Source organism: Hippoglossus stenolepis, chromosome 12 (genome assembly GCF_022539355.2).
Source record: "Hippoglossus stenolepis isolate QCI-W04-F060 chromosome 12, HSTE1.2, whole genome shotgun sequence".
Lineage (NCBI taxonomy): Eukaryota > Metazoa > Chordata > Actinopteri > Pleuronectiformes > Pleuronectidae > Hippoglossus > Hippoglossus stenolepis.
Window position 1 is genome coordinate 3,044,718 of NC_061494.1, and position 16,464 is coordinate 3,061,181.

Here is a 16,464-nt window from a genome sequence, read left to right on the forward strand (position 1 = left end):
TCCATCCCACACCCTCATATGCAGACGTGCATAATGTGTCCGTCCGCTGCAATACCTTCTGCTGATGATTTGCCAAAAACAGAAATGGGTCCATAAAATATTCTATAATATATATTAAACAACTCAGGGTTGCATCATCATCAGTCAAGGTTTCAAGGACTAAAGTGGAGGTTTGAACAGAATCCTGGAGCTCCTAATAACCACGACCTGACCAGGGACCCAAGTCAGGCTGGGTCCAAAATTATATTCACTATAATATTCACTCTAATTGTGCAGAACCTATGTGTTAACAACTATCAGTGATTATATTGTGCATCAGAGACACCACATGAGAGAAAAAAATCAGGTTTCTGATAAAAGATGGGACATCTTAATTGGGTTAATTATAAAGTGCTTGGAAAAATGACATGCACTGAGGATCTATTAGGCCAGTGGTAGCCTATTAATTAGTGGTGAATTATGTGGCTACCAGTTTGTACCCTGTCTGCATGGGTCTGTCTTGGTTGAACACATTTTGGATCAGGCCTTATCATCCTCTGCTCTGTTTGGATTGGAATTGTACTTGCGGTCCTTTGGAAAGGAGGCGTTTTTTTTGTTGGGGGTGTTCTGTTTTGTCTGCCCTCTTATAGAACATTGTCATCACTTATTTTTACAGGTGCTATATAAATAAACATGATTGTTATAATGATTATTATTATTATTTTATTATTTTGAGTGATGCAACAAATGACAACACAAATCAAAAGGTTGAAAGAGCCACTTGTCTTCAGTAATCTCAAGATTAACAATATCATAACCTTCTTAAATTTTGTTATATTCACTTATAATAGTACTGTTCACATTCTGGACATGCTGTGTATTCCTTCAGGTACGTACAAAGCATGTGAACGATGCTGTATCATAGCTTGTTCACAAAATGCATTTTTTAAAAACTGTAAGCATTGTTAATGCAATGAACTGGATTATAAGCCACCAGTATTTTTGAGGCCAGCTGAGACTGTGAAACATATCAAAAACTGTACGTGAAGTCGTAACTCGGCCATGATCAAGGCCAAGTCTCATACTGGTGATAAAAGGCACAAAAAAAACCCACATCTTTGAAATGGACTGTAGGCCATAACTACCAATAGGGGTCCCAGACAGTCTATATTTCTAACAGGCTTTGCATGTACTTCATACTTAATGATGGAACCATATGCTTGGGCTCTTGAGAATGTACAGTATGTGCCTTGATGTGTGTAAATTGATCATTCCAAGGTATGAAGAGCTGTGGGGCAAAAAGGGTTGTTTCATAATATGGCCAGCTTTGTTAAGTAAGCCCCACATGCTGGCAAAGACACTTTGTCACATACAACTGTAAAGCTGTGAAATCTCAGGTGATCTTCTGCTAATGATACACGAGATAAGAAAATCCACAGAACTAAGAGTTACTACACAGTTCAAAGAAAATCATAAGCCAGAGTCTCTTATTCTGTGATATTCTTTGATTTAGGTGATGGGTTTGATGTTTATGTGATTGTGTATTTGGGTCTGTGTATAAGATTGTGTATGCTTCTGTGTATGTGCGTAAGATTTTGCATCTGTGTGGAGAGCGACTTTGTGTTCATGTATCTCCTTGTGCATTTTTTCATTTTTGTGTGTGTTTGCATGAATACACACGTATATATCTGTGTGTGTGTGTGTGTGTGTGTGTGTCTGTGTGTCTGTGTGTGAGTGTGTCGTGAGACAGATGGGTAATAGCCCCTGTGCTGAAAGCGGGGCCCTGTGTAACGTGCAGCCCTGATTGCAGACCTGATTACCTGCCATATGCTAGCTGAAGGGTTGAGGGCTGGACCAAATGAGAACAGTATGCAAACGTTAAAGCAGCGTTATTATAGCGCAGTCATTATGCCCCCGCTCTGGCAAATGAAAACGAGCGTGGCAGGGAAGGAAAATAATGAAGTCGTAAAAAAACGGACGGGTCACGGTGCGTGGTCGCTGCTGCCGCCACCTCCCAGCTGTAATCCCATTGGCTAGAGGGGAAGGGGAAGGGTCTCCTGCTAAGATGAGGGTAAACCCTTGGTTAGACCACAGGGTGGCCCTGTTCGATCGAAAAGTCTTACGGCGAGGAGAGACAGCAGTTAAAGATCAAACTGTATCTTTTTCCTGGGTACATCAGCTTTAGTTGGGTACGAAAAGCACGTATGTGTGTAAGTGTGTGTGTTTGTGTGTGATGTGATTATGTTCCTATTAGCCTTTGCATTCTCCATTATACATGGAGCGTACGGGGCTAAACTGACCTTGTAAGATGATCATTGACTCCCCTTTGAAAACACTTGTTATCCCAGGATTAACACACACATCAATTACTACCTGCTCACCGCATGAGCTTAGAAAATACAACATTTCCTATCTGTGTCTGCTACAAAGGGGAAACTCCGAGCCCACTGTCTAAACACAAAAACAGGGGTGCACACAAATATATATTAGCTCTATATATTAGAGTTATTTTTGGACCATAACTATATAATTTAGATTAGTCACAGGTATTTACTTTAGATGGAATATGAACCAGGTAGTTTACACCACTGATAACACTTAAAGTGGCAGCAGAATGGTGCAGGTGTGTTAAGAATCAGGTACATTAATGTTTCATGGATTCAAATTCCCAGAGGTTTTGTATGAATAATGCTCTACTGTATTTTACCACTTACCGTAACTAGTGGGACTCGACTCATGACCCTGATATTAACTGTTTATGGTGCGAATGTTTGATGATCAAAATATATCTGTAGTGACATGCTCATCTTGTTTTGCAAATCCCATTATACTGAGATCTCAGACTTAAAAAATTAGATGCAATTATTCTAATTATTTGTCACAGGAATACCTGCAGTTTATGTAATTATTATTCAACTTTTGCCCGACATCTAAGAAATTCATCAAGTATTTAGATTTGATGTTTTCAGTGTTTAACTAAGACTTGTTGAAAGTGTCTTGTGTCACCTGACTAAGACAAGGAAAACAGTTATGATGCTTTATTCTTTAATACAAGGATTTTGTAGGTAAATCAAGAATTGTTGATTTCTGATATTTAAGAATATTAGTGATGAGTATGCACAAGGATTAGAGTACAACTGTTTTCATTTCAACCCAGCCATCATTATGCTTCCAGCAAAACATATTGGCCAAGGCCAATTACTTATATATGTATGCTCATTACCTATATTTATATCTATCATGGTGCTAATGGATTTACAGGATTTTTTACTAAGTTTCCTTTAACATAATGGAAATTAACAACCAATCAATTTATAGTTGTCTCTCAATATAGAATATTTTACCTTTCAAAAATAAAAAGAAGCTGCTGTAACAAAGCAATTGAATACTTTTCACACTCTCTTAGAGTAAAACTGTAAGCTTCATTTCAGTCTCCATGTTCTACCCTTCTTTTTTACATGACCACATTCTGACAGAAAGTTACATAGGCAAGTTGTGCGGTAAGCTAAGACATTGATGGACTTTGAAGCAAACAAGTGTTTTTTAAAGAAATGTCTCATTTCTCTGTCTGGCTGGTTATGAAAAAACAGACCTAAACAACTAGCCGTTTTTGGAAATGGGATAACTGCAAAGTTTGATATGAGGGGAGACTTACTGTCTATGCATAATCCTACCAAAGATAAGGATTTGTTTGAGCATGTTGTAGTGGTTAAAACCAGCTGTGAGTAGCATCATCATAATCACTACCATCTGACATCAGATGCCTCGCTAAAGAGAAGCATTTCCTGCTGTCTTATTTGAGAGGTTAGTGTGATATATGTGTTTAATATTTTCTAATGGCTCATGAGGGATGTTAAAAAATGGCCTTTAATACAAATAAAAGTTTCCCCACCCCTGACCTACAGACTAGTAGCATGGGGGAAAAAATATGCTGACCAACACCACCTTAGTTCACAAAGTAACTCACTGTATGTTGTTGTCTAAAAGAAGTAAAGTAATAACCTGCAATTTTTGGTTTTAGGGGAAGTTCAAGACAAGAACTATATCTTAACAAGCTACAGTTTTTGTCAGTCAAGAATTCTGGTGCAACGTCTCTGGCTATAGGTTGCAAGTCACTATTTGACATGACATGTCATCATTGAGACATTGTTGCGACATTAAACTCATGAACTGTCGTATTTACATTTCTGTTTGAGTACAGATTAAACAAATCAGATGCAACACGCTGAATAGTGATCTTTAGAGATGCTGGCAGGTGCATAGTGCCAGTTTAGACGGACCTGTCTTTGGAAAGACAGGCTGTTTGTCCCTGCTTTCAGCTTTTATGCCACGCAACGCTAACCACATCTTATATCCAGCTTCATTTTTATTTCACCGATCTACAGGATATATGTCAACTGTCTAATCTGTCTCTTGGAATTAATTGGATGTATTTCCCAAAATGTTTTACCTGTCCAAGATTAGATGGAAACATTTTCGCACATCACATACTCTTAATGGCTGAAAAGGTTTTTTGTAACATTTGAAATCACACATTTGAAATTTGTTTTATTCTTTTTGATATGGTTATGTGAGGAGATCTCAGTTCTGGTTCTTTATGGGAAACAGGACTCCATGTAAATCCAACATTATGAGGTTCTGTACTGTCCATTGACAGCCATTGTCACTTGTGTGTTGTGTTGGGTGAAGAAAACGGATTCCCATTGAAGAAGCCAAGCCTCCCACCGTACGACGAACCTGTTAGCAGTTGATGTAAGGAGCAACTATAGTTGCCATGGCCTCCCCATCACTTTTCCCCATTTCCATCCAACAGGAGAGAAGGGGAACTTTTGCATAATCCTGAAGCCCATTGTGGCCTACTTAGTGAGAAGGGAACATGCCTTTCTGACTGGTCGTGCCTTTGTATGTGGGTCAGCTTCATTCAAATTCTCTTTCATTCCAGCTCTTCTTCCGACACTGTGGCCCATCATTAGCTGTAATATAGGTCACCCCAGGCTTTGTGAGGCTCCAGCCCCATTTGCATTCTTGATTCAGATGTAGCAGTCATCAGTGTAGGTAAGGAGGTGGGAAGCTGGGGAAAGGCGAAGCTTTTATCACGTTTGATGAAAGGATGGGGTCAGTTTGGACACATGCTTAAAAGGATCTGTTTTCCCAGTGGTGGGAAGATGAAACTCTTAGAGATCCAGGTTGATACGTACAGTATGTACCCTGTCTCTCCTTTTCTTCATGTTGGAAGAAGAGAAAAGATGAGGAACTGATTTAGTCCTGCATTTAAACTTACTGCCCTGTATCATATCTCAAGACATAATCATAAAAGGCAAATGTCATTAAAATATTTCATGCAATCCCCAACTACAAAGAAGGAAAGACGACCTGTGGTTGAGCAGCCCCTGTGCTCTCAAATCATTAGGTTTTGTCAAGGAAATGACCACTCTACTCCTGCTGTCAACTCAACTCAATAACCCTCATTATAATTCCAATGGAAGAATGTCAGTGTGTACTTGTCCTGTACACATATTCCAACACAGGTGTATTCACTACTTAAAAGATTTTATTTGAAAACTCAGTACAGAGTTACGACAATGACGTTAACATACCAGACTATTCTTGTGTTTGTCATTCTCATTGAACAGGATCAAACAGAAAACCAGAGGTTAAGTGTTGGCTATTATATGTATAACATAAACAATGTGTTAGGTCATGATGTGTTATCTGATATTTCTTTTATCATGGTCCTTGGCATTTGATGCAGCAGGATTCAGTGATCAGTATGTCTGTCCGTCCATCTGTCTGTAATCATTTTGTCATTGAACTTCACAATTATGCTTATCGGGTAGTGAAGTGGTGCTTTTTAATAGTTTGGCTTTGATGACAATATTCAATTCAATTTTATTTGTATAGCGCCAAATCATAACACACATTATCTCAGGGCACTTTACATTTTAAGGTCGAGACCTTAATAATTATGCAGAAACCCAACAGTTACCACAACGAGCAAGTACTGTGGTGACTGTGGAGAGAAAAAACTCCCTCAATAACTGGAATTAACCTCCAGCAGAACCAGGCTCATCTGCCTTGACCGGTTGGGGTAAGCAGAGAAAACATTGTTAAGAGAGGAGAGGTGGGTGGAAAAGAGGGGGAGAGAAGAGAGAGAGACCAGGAACAGTTGTATTTAAGCTCTGTCAGCAATATTTCTAGATGAAATTAGGTTTTAAATGTGATTATTAATAATAATAATAATAATAATGATTATTGTTGTCGTCTGGATACCTGCAGAGAGAGAGAGAGACTATGGGGGGAAAAAAACACGAGTTTGTGACATGTAGTAAAATAAATGATTGGCGGAGAGACCGTGCTAGAGAGAGACAGAGGTGCTCAGTGCATGATCGGAGTTTCCTCAGCAGTCTAGTCCTATAGCAGCATAACTAATGGTTGATTCAGGACTCAACTGATCCAGCTCTAACTATAAGCTTTATCAAAAAGGAACGTTTTAAGTCTAACCTTCAACGTAGAGATGGTGTCTGCCTCCCGGACCCAAACTGGGAGCTGATTCGGGAGGCAGACACCGTCCCCAGTCGCTCCAAAATGCTGCAGCACAATAAAGAATTACAGCTATCTAGTCTGGAGGTAACAAAATCATGTACTAGTTTCTCAGCATCCTTTTGAGACATGTCTATAATATATGTCATGTCTCCACTTTCTCCTACTGTACAAAGATTAAGGCAGAGTACCCTGGATTCAGAAGCCTGCCATTTTGCACTGGTGACATCATTTGGAACCAGAGTCTGTGCAGTATAGTGATCTTGGAGTAAAGCTGCAATATAGAGGTCCTGCCAATAGAAGTGCTAGACCAAACGCAAGTTAGTCTAATCTGTCAATCATGATTGCGCAACCTTTTAAAAGCATCAAATTGCTAAATAAGACCAAACCTCTCTGAAACATTAATAACGTTAGCATGACAAGAACTACCTGAAATGACAGAGACCATCTCCTGATGTTGATGCAAAGCTTTGATCTGGCTAAAAAACTATGCTGCCATATGTCAAGGGCTTAATGTTAAAAGCCATCTACTACTCCTGTTACATTCTACTGCATAGTGCTCCTTAAATGTCCAGCTTTGCCCAATCATCCTCAAACCAGGACTGACATGAAGCCCTCGGCACATGATCTACAGCAGGATCAGTTGTGCACAAGTTAAAGAGCACAGTGCAGATGAAAGATGTAGCATAGGTTTGCATCATAGGTATTAATGTTGTGACTTCTAATCACAGCCCTTAAGTCCTTCAGTCTTTACAGCAGCTCCAGCCTCTGTGTTTAGTATGCAAAGGCAACAGAGCCTATTGACAGTTTCGTTTTTCTCCTTGGCAAATTACATGTTTCAACCTTAATTGTTATTGGAGATGTTATCATGAAGCGGATGCAGCCCTCGCTTCTAAATCAAGAGGTGATGTCGGAGGGAAGTTATGCAAAATATGGCCTATGTATAATTAATGCCCCCCCAGTTCACACACACACACACGCACGCGCGCGCACACACACACACACACACACGCACACACACACACACACACACACACACACGCGACACACACATGCACACACCCACACACCCCTCCATCCTCTTTAAGATGGACAGCTGGTGCCAGGGTGTCATTATGACCTCTAAGGGCTGCAGGGTTAAATTGAAATACTGAGGTTTAGGAGGGAATGAGAATTGGTAAGGGCTTGAAACTAAAGAGAATACACACACACACACACACACACACACACACACACACACACACACACACACACACACACACACACACACACACACACACACACATTTGCACTTCTATCTTAGTGAGGACACTCATTGGCATAATACATTCCCCAGACCCTTACCCTATCACTTAACCATTACAAATAAATGCCTGACCCTAACCTAAACCTAATTCTAACCCTAACCCTAAAACCAAGTCATAACCCTCAAACAGCTCATTAAAAGTGGGTCAGGAAGTGAGGACCGGCCAAAATGTCCTCACTTTGTAGGTTCGAGGATCCCACTGATCCTCACAGAGATATCTGTACAAGTACACACACACATGGTCAGTTTGTGTGAAGAGCAACAGAGACGGGCAGACACGCACCCCGAAACCGTCATCTGCTCTTATCAACACAGACCCTCTTGACATCTTCGTCGGTGTCTTCTTTGTTTGTCACTGCTTTTTCTCCGGGAGATATTTGTTTTCTTTTTTGTAACACACATCGACTTCTTCTGGATTTCTACAGACTATATGAGAAGGTCAGGGGGATAAAGTCTGTAGAAACTGCGGAGCGTCTCACTTGGACATTTGCGAAATACGGAGGATCTGCGGAGTCCAGTGCACGTCTGGAAGCAGCTTAGAATTGCCCTATGGGAGGTGTGAATGAAAGATTTCGACTTTACAATCAGTCATTGTCAGGCATGAACTTCTGAAAATTACTGGACAATGGGGTCCTGACTTTTGGAGTTTGCAAATCTTTGTTTAAAAAAAGGTGAAACCAGAAAATGATCTGTATTTTAGCTTGGTTGAAAATGTTTGCAATTAAACTTCAGTGTGCGTGTGTGAGTCCATCTGCATACATCAGTGAAAATCCAACAGTTAAGTGCTTTGAGTAAAAGCACTGTATAATATATGCAGTCCATTTTTAATGCACTTACACATTATGCCGTTGAGCACCATGGTCACTATGTGCTTGAAGTCAATATAACCTTACTTCCTTTTTTCCCTATAACCCTCACTGCTAAACACCAACCTTTTACCCTCAACCAGCCAACGAAACCCAAACAGCATCAATTCACTGTGCTCTGCTCATCCTTGTGAGGCCATTTTCTTGGCCGAGCAGTACGTATACACTCTCACACTCACATGCACGGAGCTGACTTTTGCACGCCCTCGTCAGCTTACGTACTGTACTCCCTATCTCTTCATTAATTGATCTAAACAGACTCTGATTATCTCGGCCCTTATGCAAAAAAGCCAGAGTCACTGTCATCTCTTTCAAGATAGCAGAAGGCGAGACGGGCGGAACTTTGGCTGAAACTCCTCCTGTGCCTTAATTCCTGACAGAAAACACATGAATACCCACGCACACACACACACACACATGCACACACACCCCAACCCAGCAGCCCTCTCCTCCTTATCTCCACCCTGAGCCTCTTTTGATGTCCCAACTCTAATCAACTCATCCGGGCTGTCGGACGTGTGGCTGACACGGGACAATCGTCGGAATCTAAATCGTTACATCTCGCCTGACATTACGGTGGCATTTTTGTTGTGGCAGAGGTAAGGAGAGCGAGGACTGGTTCACGGGGGGCGCAATTCATTCCATTGGGACGAGTGTGGGAGTGTGTGTGTGTGGATGGGGTGGGGTTGGGGGGCATTTTCATATTAATATGGAATTAGGCCCGTGTGGGAAATCCAGTGTTGGCGAGGAGAGCGCTGGAGTCCACACGCATCCTTATCAGGGACAGCGTAGGCCCTATTCATACCGACTGCTATCGGCCTAATTCTTTTTGACATTTTAGATTAGGATCTTAACGGAAAGCTCCCAACTATGCAGACGGGGGAGTTGTCAAATAATGAAGGAATTCTACATGTTTACTACTAAAATATCAGCCTTTTAAATGGGCGTCTGGATTTGACTGTTATCGCGCAATCTGTGAACCCTCGTCCTACCGCTTCCTGTATCTCTGTGAGGGACAGGGGTTAGGAGTGTGTCTGTGTGTGTGTGTGTGTGTGTGTGTGTGTGTGTGTGTGTGCATGTTTGTGTGCTTTTCTGCTGATGATTTGCATCATCTGCATTCCGACTCCACAGGGTCTGTGTGTCTCCACTGTATCAAACGTTGCCGTAACACCATACATTAATCCTATCCGCTCCTAATCTGCTAATATTTCCTGGAGAATTATCTGAGAACACTGTTTCATATGCAAATAGGTTTGGAAATGGGGTAAACACAGCGCTGACTGTCCAGCGGTAAAACATCTACTGCGTGCCCGCTGTTGGTTGGACAGATTAAGCATCTGCAGCAGTGCCTGTTTGTGTTAGGTTGTGGCTGGCAGTAAACACAAACAAATTATCCTTGGATTAAGGATCAACCTCTAATCAACGGTCAGCAAGGACAAAGGCCTCATACTTTGAATTAGCTGGCTATTTAGTTGAGGAAGTTCAGCAGAAGCTAATAAAAAGTCTAGAAAAGTTGTGCATGAATACACACAATGAAGAATTTATTCATATTCTTTAAAATGATATACTACAAGCTTCCATAACTAATCCAGTTCCCATTCCAATATATCACACAATTTGATAATAACAGGGTTCAATTTTGTATTTATTTAGATCTGATGACAAGTGGAAGGGAATGGTGAAGCCTGTATATTGCAGGGGTATTTATTAACCACACAACAAATGTATCTTCATTCAAATATGATCAAATTATCCAAATATGTCCTGTCCGTCCAAATATGATTTAAAAAGGACAGACACTTTAGGTCTTGACCGATTACTTGAGTTGGGATATAGATTTTCATACTGCCTAATAAAAGCAGAAGTTATCTCAGGACACTTTTCATACTCTAGGCCAGACTCTACAATATTATTTACCGAGACCCTTCAGTTCCCACCATGAACAAGCATTCAGCGACAGTGGTGAGGTGAACACTCCCTTTTTAGCGGAAGGAAACCACGAAAGGAACCAGGTTGGGGTCACCGGCCATCTGCCTCGACCAATTGGCTAGAAAGAGAGTATGTGATTTGTGAATATGGGCTATCCAAATAAAATTTGATTGATTGGCTGATTTACAAGAAACTATAATTTATAACAGGATATAAGTGATTGGATGCTGGTGTGCATACGGACAGTGGCATAACAATTACGATACATGGAAATAGAATCTCTTATATCTGTATAAGACCACATGATAGTGTGATCAACCACAACATTAAAAACACCCACAGCCAGTGACTGGTGTGTGTCTATACACATAAACAAATAAACACACACACACACACACACACACACACACACACACACACACACACACACACACACACACACACACACACACACACACACACACACACACACACACACACACACAGATGCACATAGTATATATTCCCATCTATTGGTGTATTGTTCAAATTTCAATGATAATAAAGTACTAATGTCTTGGCATAACCAATATGAAAAGCCAGCTTTACATCTGACTTGATCCTCGGGGTTTGAGGCTTTGCTCGCTCTGTGTGGTCATGACTACAAACCCAAATCTATTTTCTTTATCTTGGTGTGTACGTCTTATTGATGCTACCCACAGTGTGAGACTTCACCGCCACCTGACATGGAGGTGCTCGGTATGGATAAGTAATATGGAATCAAACCAGTCGCACACATACACACACATCACTCGGACACCTCGCTCACAAGCACACTTCATACTCTGGTAAACTCCCCCATCTTATGTAGAACAACAAAGGAAAAGGCAGCAGTTGAATCTCATTAGAGTATGGGCGAGGTATTATAGGAAGCTTTCCCAAATATCTCCTGCCACTAGGTTATATATATATATATATATATGTCTTTTTTTTCTCTTTTGTGCCACCTCGCTCACGCTGCTTGTCTGTCTCCAGGTTCATCCTCCCCTTCTCTCCCCCTCTCCTTCCCTCCATCCGACTATTCACTGAGATCCAATCAAGTGTTTGGCACCCCTCCAGCTCGTCTGCCCCCCCCCCTCTCACCTTTGGCTTGCTTAAATTTGAATAATACATGACCTGGCCTAGAAGTGACTTCACAAGCACACATTGATAGACACATGTAGGGACAGTGTACAGTGTATTGTATATACGCACATAAATAATCTGACCAAAGGATCAGTCTTCCTATGTAAATACTCTGGACTTGAAGCTGCATTCTGTCAACAATCCATCAAACCTGCTGCCTGTGTGTGTGTGTGTGTGTGTGTGTGTGTGTGTGTGTGTATATTTGTGAGCATATTTCTGGCAGATTTTCCAGTATAAGCACCCTTGTGTGGGTATTATTTTCAGTACAAAAGCTTGAACCTGTGAGTCTATCTGTGTGTATGTGTGTGTGTGTGTGTGTGTGTGTGTGTGTGTGTGTGTGTGTGTGTGTGTGTGTGTGTGTGTGTGTGTGTGTGTGTGTGTAATGCAGTCAGAGCATCTGGCTTCTGTCTGCTCCCCGACATTAGCGCAGACAAGAGAATCAGTGGACTATTGAATGCAATTACAGTGTGCGGGCCAGACAATAAAGATTGATAGTGCTTTCGCCTTTTATCACACACCAAACATACCAGAGGTTAAAGCCTGCGAGCCTTGAGCTGCAGGCATTCTAATAATGATTGAAAATATGCCACCAGAGTGAGAGGGTTTACTTACAAAAAAAATCCCAAAACACAAATGCTTAATATAAAAGCAACGTGCTTTTCTCCCTTGCAGGGTCAGATGCCCTGTTTGGGCCACCAGAGATTTTTAGGGACTTTTACTCTGTGCCTGTTTTTCAGGTGATGCTAATTGTAGTGCTAATTTTCATTAATGACAAAAGTGGTGACTAAATTGCCAAATGTCAAATAAGTTAATTGAATTAGAAAAACGCTTAACGTTAGTGGAATTTTAAATTCAAAGCTTTAATGAAAACTCAATATATTTTCATTGACAAATAAAGAGGAGACAAAACTAACAAGTTCTCTTCCTGCCCCAGGGGCCTCCACCCTCATACACATGAAGAGGGGATGGAAAAATAACAGATAGTAACAGCGGCACTCAGCAAAACAAAAAGATAAATGGACTCACAAAAGGAAGAAAGACGACAAGCCGCGCAGCTATAAAATAGCTTTTATAGTTTTTTAGGATTTTAGTCAAATGTCTAACAAAGGAATTTGAATAAATGAAAAGAAAACACACCTGACAAGACATCTGGGAAGGATCCACTCGCTGCTTTGACACAATCTGTCTTCCAATGCAGACTACGAAGGATGCGGCCCCTGAATCAAGACACAACTTTTGACTCCATGTTTGTTCAGTGTTGGGAACTGGAGACATGTTGTCCATCTTTAGTTACAGTTCGGACCTGATTATCTCTGTCCTACCTTCGCTGCAAATTAATTAGCTACTCCTGGCCTCTGCCCTGATATCCTTCCTAATGCTACCTTGTATCAGAGGTTTGCTATAAAGAAACAATATTAAGTCAAATGTTCAGTTTTTATAATCTGAATTTTAAAAAAAATATAGATACAAATATTGATCTCTGGACTGAGGCTAAATCTATTTAAAGTTTCAGTTATTTGCATTGTACAGAATTCCCCTCACAAGATTAAAAAAATCGGGATGTCTCGTTGGTTATTTAAATAACGAGTCTGTCATTTGCTCTTTCTGTCCACAAAGCACCAGCCAGCTGCAGAGAGCAAAGTTTACTCACTCTTACTGTGTATTTTAAATTTTTCTTCCCCCTCTTTACAACCTGAACTGCGATTCTTTACATGCATGGAAAGAAAACCTGCTCACAATGCTCGGCGGCTGATGTGTTTCATCATTGCCATGCGATTTATGCTAACGTTCACTTCATCTAGGTGTGCCCAGAACAAAAGGTGCTCGGGAGTGAGGAAGATACTTTAAAATAGTTGGTTGCCAAAGACGTACAATGCATCATGATGAAGGAATAATGGGAGACGGTGACCAAGGACAGATCTGAGAGAGGGAAGAAGAAACAAAGAGCAGGGCAGAGGAGGAAGATGAAAATGACAGGAGGAGAAAAGGACAAAAGAGGATAAGACACAAGATTTTTTTCCGGTAATTTTTAAATGGAGAAAGAGCCAGAGGAATATCAGAGGATGAGTGACACAGTGATTGTTCTATTATGTGCCTGACTGGCCACAGCCCTCTAACATATGAACATGCATGTGTCTCGGCTTTCTGCAGACGCTGCTGTTGATGATTTCTGTCCTATTAGTGATGTTTTTCCGGGACTCTTCTTTTTCATTTGCTCTGTGCCTGAACAGAATAAACACACTTTACCTTGATAAAGCACTGTTTGTCTTTGCCTAACATAAAAACCTGTTTACGTTCTTCAGAGAGGGAAAATCACTCTTGATGCCTCTTGAAAGTGTCACTCTGACTGCTTTCTATTTAATGTTGTTTTATCCCTTTTAATTTTGCACCTGGTAAGTCGTGCAACATTATTTTTCATTGAGTTTCCAGTTTCTGTGGATGATTGTTGTTATGTCTGCTCGTGCCATTGAAGTTTTTCTGCAACTGATTCCAATAAAATTGTTAAATCTCTTCCTGTGAACTGCTTTCACGCAGTATTGATTAGAACAAAATTTAATAATAGATAAATTATGTCACCCCAAGAAACTGACAGACATTTAGCAGCTCAACGAACATACAGCCTCCGAATGAACAGAATAAATCTGAAAGATTGTTCTCTTGCTGGATTTGTGTTGTGCTGCCACAAATAGCACAATTTAGACGCATTCACACAGTCCAGTATTTGGGCGCACGTTGGATTTAATCACCAAAATAATACAGAATGTTCACCACTACAGCACTTTCCAGAACTTCATTTCATTCTGGTGGGGAAAGGAAAAGAACTCGTCCACTATCTCCACTGCTGAAGCTGCACTCACCGTGCACTTTATTAGGAACATCATATTAATACAGGGTGGTCTCTCCCTTTGCTCTAAAACAGCTTCAGTTCTTCATGTCATTGATTACCCGTGATTAACCATTACCCAGTAGCATTAACCTCTACACTTTGGAGCTCTCTGCCTACTGAACTCAGACACACAACCCCAAGTTTCTTTTAAATCTCGTCTTTAAATCTTTCCCTTTTGAAAGCTTTTGGGAATCTTGGATTTGTGTTCACTCAAACTTTTTCAACTGGTTTTATTTTGGTAATTTTTACCACTTTGTCTCTTATGTGGCCTTTTAGTCTACTGCCTTGCCTGGTATTTAATTTGATGATTTATGACTTGTTGTTTGGCACTTTATAACATTGTTTAGAAAAGTGCTATATAATTAAAGTTTCTTTAATATTCTAATGTTGTGGATTGATGTATACATGCACGCGCACACACACATACTTCCGTTCATTGTGGACAGCCTAACCAAAACATTATCCCTAACATTACCATGAGCAATTCATGTCTAACCACAATTCACATCTTACTCTTAAACTTAACCTCAACCTTAGAGATATTGTTTTGCCTCATTAGGACCAGGCTTTGGTCCCTATAAGCTCTATATATTTCTGTATATACGTGTGTGTGTGCGTGTGTGTGTGTGTGTGTGTGTGTGTGTGTGTGTGTGTGTGTGTGTGTGTGTGTGTGTGTGTGTGTGTGTGTGTGTGTGTATCAGTGTTTATTTATACAATGGCTGTTCTCCTGGGAATTCACCATTAGTCTGGGTTCCATGTTTGGGGTGGTTTTGTTTTGCACTTCCATTGCGCTCGTGGTTATACAGTCACACAGTATGGTGCTAATTAATGCTTTCAGTGGTACTGTTTTTGTTGCACTTATAAAGTGGGCCAAGGCTAACAGACAAACTAGCATCAAATCCCAGCTGAACTGGATGTAAGTGAGGCTTGGTTGTGTCTTACAACCTACAGCTGTGCAGTGGGAGGTTGGTTCTGTCTCTGCCCAGCAGGGTGAGCACTCATGGCACAGATCCACTGGTTTTACCACAAGATCATGATCCCACAGCTCTAGGTCCACTCCTGATAATGTTGTTTACCGCAACAACCTCTTTGTGCACGCATACATAAGCATGTTACACACATGCATTCACTTTAACACGTGCACACAGAGCCAGCAGGGCATACAGCTTGCACACTACATACAGTAATACATTGCTGAATATCAAAGGAAATTACCCTTCACCTCAGTGCATGGATCTTAGTGAGTTCCTTAACCAGAGGAATGGGCTTTGAACCAGGCAGATTCCCCCAGGGCCTGTATCCCGGCCCCTCCCCAGAACGCTGCGCTGGATAAGGGCCGTAATTCCCACTTTTAGGTTTCCATTAATCTGATCCTGACACAGGGGAGATGGGCTGCTTTGCATATCGCCTTCCCAAGATGGAGGGCTATTTACATGATCGCCTCCAGATTGAATATGATCAGTGGCCCACCTCCTCTGCCGTCCTCTGCAGCTGAGGCAGAGAAATGCAGATTTCCCTTCGGTGGGTATTTGCTGCATTACCATGGGTGAAATATTATTCACTCAGGTATACAGTATCCGCCATAGTGTTTTAATACATCTCAAGTTAGACTTGATGGATATGTGTTATGGATATTACAGCTCCGTGCTTGATTCCCTTGACAAAGGCCAAATTTCTTTTATGAATGTGACAGCAGACATGGATAGATCGACCCATTTATCATTGCTCACTGATAGCGCTTCACATTATCGCTACCAATGAGCGAGCCCCCCCGCACACACTCTCAACAAATG